The sequence below is a fragment of the Lolium perenne genome, chromosome 7 (genome assembly GCF_019359855.2).
Source record: "Lolium perenne isolate Kyuss_39 chromosome 7, Kyuss_2.0, whole genome shotgun sequence".
In the NCBI taxonomy this organism is placed as follows: domain Eukaryota; kingdom Viridiplantae; phylum Streptophyta; class Magnoliopsida; order Poales; family Poaceae; genus Lolium; species Lolium perenne.
The window spans coordinates 182,925,118-182,930,730 of NC_067250.2; the positions used below are offsets into that span (position 1 = coordinate 182,925,118).

The window sequence follows — 5,613 nt, forward strand, 5'->3', positions numbered from 1 at the left end:
GTTGATATTTTCTTATTGGCCAACTTGACAAAATTTAACTTTAACTTAAGATGGAATGCGAATTAAAGAAACTAGATTTAGATGTGCGCCTTGGCGCACGATCCCGTGAAGTTTATGTTAATATTTATTGTATGTACATTTGTAAACATCAATGATAAGCAAGCATTAAATAAAGAGTGAATAATAACCCTTTTCATTTCCTCGATGCAGGAAAGAATTACCGGTTGATGAAGAGGAGCAAAAGAACACAACATAGCATGGATTAAACACACTACAAATTATAAGTGTCAAGTAGGAAAATATATTACTCGTAGGTACTAAGACATGGTTATGAGATAACATATATAGACATCAAGTAGCAAGTATATAGGAGGACAGCAGCCAACACGGCTAGAAATGCCACAACTACGTACTTCCACTTGAGAAGCCAAGGCTCAAGTCAACGTTCTCGAGCATCTTCGAGTCCGCGTTCTCGAGCGTTCCGTCACCAGCAGAGTACCCCTCTTGTGTGCTTGTCTCCGCATCCTCCTTGTCGATAGGATCTGCAGGTTTCTCCAACTGAGTAAAACATGGATAAACATTCACAACTTAGCAATCAAATGATCAAGTACATCTTCAAAAAAATGTTAGCAGTGGAAGCGTAGATATTAGGAAAACATGCTTATAATACAAGCTGCAGGAACACACAAAAAAAACAGCAAGGCAAGAATAGTTCAGTTCTATAGTTCGGTTCTTTAGCCATATAAGGATCCAAGTTACATAGTCACATGTCAAATTAACATCTATACCATGCGTTACAGCTGCTTCTTCCATTGTTACCTGTTTGCATTCTAAAAGCTAGATGGGTGGAGATAAAACTACGCAGGTAAAAGTTTGAGAGGGAAATAGTAAATAAGTCATTTTACAAAAAAAAACTTTAGCAATACAGCTATAGAAAAGTAAATAAACTAAGTTATTTTATAATCCCAACTATCTCCAGACTAACATTGTTTTTGTATCAAGCATAGTTCATATGATTATTTTTGCAGCAAATGGAAAAGTGATGTCAATTCAGTAGACATAGTTTCAAATATAAACTGTACAGCTGAAGCTTGAGGAGTCCAATTAACATATGAAAAGAGGACTATTTTCTGCCACAAGCAGGAAATCGATCCCTCCCCCATGTTCAATGCAAAGGAAAAAAAAAATCTGAACATCAAATGTTTAACTGGTACAAGTAGCATATCAGCAGAAAGATACTATTTAGTAGAAACAGCTAGTCAGTTTATGAGAAAATGGCCACAAGGGAAGTACCTCCAACGACTGCACACAAATTAGCTAAGAAGCATAAGGGTGACACAGGGTGCTCCATAAAGTCAACTTGTGACAGGCATATATGCTAAGTTATACTAAGAAAATGCCTCTCACAAAAGAATCATGCTTTTGATCAGTTGAATGGTGCAACATCATGATGGAGAATTATTAATCTAGACCGCAACCTGCAACCAATGCCTCCCTTGAGACACCACCCGCAAAGTTCATCGTAAATAAAATAGTATAGCATTCAGGTCTAAGGCAATTACTGATGCATACCATTATAGGGGTGATCCTTCGTGTTTTTCCCTACCAGTCTTTAGGAGAATCTCTATTCTATTTATTCAAACAAATGAATAGAATATATGAAGAAAAACATATTCTGCCGGTCTAGATACAGGAGCACCAAATAGTTTAGCAATTGCGTCTCCAATTTCTAATAATGGAGGCACTATCAAAGATGCAGCAAGAAAATTAGAAGTGTGCTAGCAAAGCAGAAATTAGAACACCAGCAAACAGACCTTTGAAATAAACATTTATACTGGAATTTAAACAGTGAAACTACCTTCATAAATAAACGAATGGGCCTATTAATGATCTGCAATACCAAGTTCCACTAAAGGGCACATGAAGATAGATACACACACACAGACAGTCCAATGCTTTCTACCATTGTTGATCTCAGTCAGAGAGCTAATCCGGGCATAAAAATAAAGAACAAAACAAATAACATGTTAGTTACAGAGCTAGCACAACAAAAACAGATGAGTGATAGCACAACACTTGCTTTGATATCAGACCAACTTTTTAGTGCATTTCTGATTTTTTCACATGTGAGTACTAAAAACAAAGATAAACAACGGACTACAGAGCGTGGACATGATACAGAAATGCACAAATTGCTTAATTAGACTGAGGATATATCCCTCTTCAATTTGACGCAGTTGTTATCTTGTTAACAGTAATGCCAATGATGTGTTACATTGACAATGCCAAATTGAATAATTCATTAGTAAACCTAAAGATGATTAACTAAAACAAAAGCATACTTGCAAGTAACCAAATATAAATTGTTATCTATTAATGGTTGGCATAACAAATATAGCAAAATGCAATTTGACAGACAATAAACACAACTGGTTCCTCAGGAAATAGGCATCTCTTAGAAACAACAAAGAAGATGTCAGTACTATTTCTTCTGAGATAGGGTTGCATCAGCTTGTCACTTCTCTGCCTACTCCACTCAAATTCTTTGATGAACTGTAGAGCCTGTATTTCATTTACACCATCATGATGGATCATGATGGAAGCTTATGTCTGAAAATTCCCCTAAAACATATATATCTATGCAAATCTGACCTACTTATTGTGAATGAATTTGGTTTTTTTTGTGCTCCATTTCTTTATGGTGGCCTAGTGATACCATATATGGATTAAAAAGGTAATCACCATATGAGCCAAGTATTGAACAACTAAAGATAAATTAGTGAAGTGGCAGCTATTTAATTTCCTGAACACGATCTCACTAAATATTCTGACTGCCAACCACATATCATAACCAAAATAATAATAATATGCCAAGTTCTTGGAGTACTACATACTTACAGAGGGCATAAACCATGGCACTTTATTTTCTTTCGGCGGACAACACAAATAATCATGGAACTTCATTTTTGTAGAAGAAGGCTGAACCTCAACAACAGAAATCCCATACCCGCTTCATTATTGAAAGTCACATATCTCAGAGAGTATATGAAAGGCATACAAGCAGTGGTTGGATGTAGCTACATTTCAGAAAAATAAGCTATGAGCACAATTTGTTGACTATAGCTACATATATATATATATATAATAATTTTTATAATAATAATTGATGGTAAAATTAGATTAACACTCAGTGGTCAATTCAGGCTTTCAAACCATTACACTACGTATGTACATTCAGCAATGTGAACTGAGGTGGCTTATGTGACAAAAAGGAAAGATAGAAAATGGCAATGAAGCAACAAGCAACTTCAGGCTATAGTCACTTTATATATGGAATGAAGAGTAATATTTTCAGGCTAGTTAGCTCTGTTGAAAGAATAACAAAACCAGTATATTTTATTATATGTATATACATAAAGAACATTCAGGTTCCATAACATGTGCTTCTCCAATTAAAATAAAATTTTATTTCAAAGTCCAGACACCTACACTCGAATTTTGATTTACAGATAGCTGTAATACACAAATTCTGTAAAAAGCTAAAAATACCTTCCTAGGAAAGTAGACTGTTGTATTTTCAGGCTGATTTCTCTACTGATTTTGCTTCCAGTTTCAGGCCAGATTGGTTGTCTATTGGCAAACAGGCACATCCGGAAGGCAAATATATCATCAGTGATTCATTAATTGAATAAGATAAGAATGGGTGGACTCTAAATGAAAGAAAACATTCTTAGATCAGATAATAACAACAAACAAAATGCTAATAACTGACCCCCAGAGTACTATTGGTGGCTTGGATGAAGTAGGTTGTAGAAGCCCTATGTTAATTATTGGAATGCCTTGTGTTTGGTTCTCTGTTTGACCTTTCTTGCATCTAAATTTGTATTACAAATAGGTTGTTTTTGCGGTGCCGTCCCTTCAACGCCACCATATGTTGTTAAAACTAAAGGGCTAAACACGTTAAGAAAACCTTGATATATACTATCCTGGTCTAAATTTATTAATATGATTTAGAGGAAAAAGGCTACATGCCATATGGTAACCCAGAGTTAAATCACTCGAGTTAAGTAGATATGTAAGGTAAAAGCAACTATGTAAAACCCACCTGATCATGACCCAATCTGAGAAGGTTGGTACCAAAATTTATGGCAACACGCCAACACTACCCACAATGTTGATCAACACTCCTATAACCTAGTCGCCCTTGAGTAAAAAAGGTAGAAATCCCTCTTACAAATGTATGGCATACTCCTTGAACAAGCCACTTGTAAAACAGCTCAGTGCATTTGTCTTGTGTAACCAGTTGACAGCCTTAGTTTGTTCACCTGTCAGCAAGAATAATACAGAGATGAAACTTGTGGTGGCTGATACAGCAACCTTGAAAGAAAGGAAAAATGGCATATAAGTCACATGCAGTTAGACGGATTGTATCATTCAAAAAGAACATCATTTGGTGAGGCATCCGAAGATGAGCTAGCACGTCCTAAGAACAAGCTGGCCAATGTAGCAGCATGAGGCTACAACCCTCCTAGTGGTGCCATAGAATCTTCCAGCGAACATTCCCAGAGAGTACAACAAACTTTGTGTTAAAAACTGCAAGCTACAATAACTGATCCACATTTCACTGCCTAATATTTAACAGGTCATTGTTTATTCTTCATTTGAGAAGTGCAAAAACCTAAAATCCTACCTTTTTCTGGGAAGGTAAAAAGTGTCACTTCCACATGTTAGGGGCAAAATGTACCCACAGCGTTGCCGATTAAGTACTACCAATTATTTGGTTAATTAATCACCAAATCCAACACCTCTGGCTAGCAGAACAAGAGCTATTAAAAACCTGAGGTTTTGAGTTAGTTTGCTGCAAAGAAGGTTTGGAGTTACTTCTCTGCAAATCTTCACAAAATTCATTCTAAAATTATTTGAGAAACGCTCTAGACTACAGCTAGCCAAAAAAAAAATGAGATGATGACACTCCACACCACATGGCAAACAATACCTCGCAGAATGGTTTGCCAATTATTTTTTCCAAAGATAAAACATTCTGAGGTTTTGATTTAGTCATCCGCAAAGGAATCATCACATGAATCATAATAGGCACTTGCTAGCAAGATATGAGTACCTTTTATTTATATGCTCTCTCCTAGTTTTTCGAGAACAAAATACAAAATAACAAAACATACCATAGGTGAGGAGCAACTTACCTTTGCTCGTTATGTTTGTTCATTTGTATGGCAGCAACCTTCGGAGCCACCCTGGCAGCAAATGCTCCTCCATTGAAACGCCGAGGATGAAGATGCAGAGCAGCATCACTAAACATAGATCTCAGCTGAAAATTAACTATACAATTTTGTCTTAAATAGACCTGGGAAAATTTCCAGCGGAGTACAGAGCCCATAATTAGTAAGAATATATAAGACTTAAGATAAGATGTATAATCTCTGAAAAGTACTCTCTGAAGAACACATCCGAGAAAGTTCCTACAAACTGACATGCCATTGTAATTAGGTAGATTCTACCAACCAAAAATCATGATAGTACTGTTACAGAACAAGTACAAAATGAAATTAATAGAAAAAATGATAATGCCACAGTTTATGCTTCCTAGAGAATACT

At 36.0% G+C, this 5,613-nt stretch overlaps 1 long non-coding RNA gene across 2 annotated transcripts; it reads right to left on the bottom strand.

The window, feature by feature from the left end:
• Positions 1-292: 292 nt before the first annotated feature.
• Positions 293-5,359, bottom strand: LOC127314915 (uncharacterized). 2 transcript variants are annotated; one of them, XR_007860042.2, is made up of 5 exons: positions 5,202-5,359; positions 4,106-4,325; positions 3,550-3,630; positions 2,899-3,077; positions 293-1,986 (listed from the first exon to the last, which is right to left on the bottom strand). It is a non-coding gene; the product is annotated as an uncharacterized lncRNA (long non-coding RNA). The 2 variants fall into 2 exon arrangements; XR_007860043.2 differs by lacking the exon at positions 3,550-3,630.
• Between the last annotated feature and the right edge of the window lie 254 nt (positions 5,360-5,613).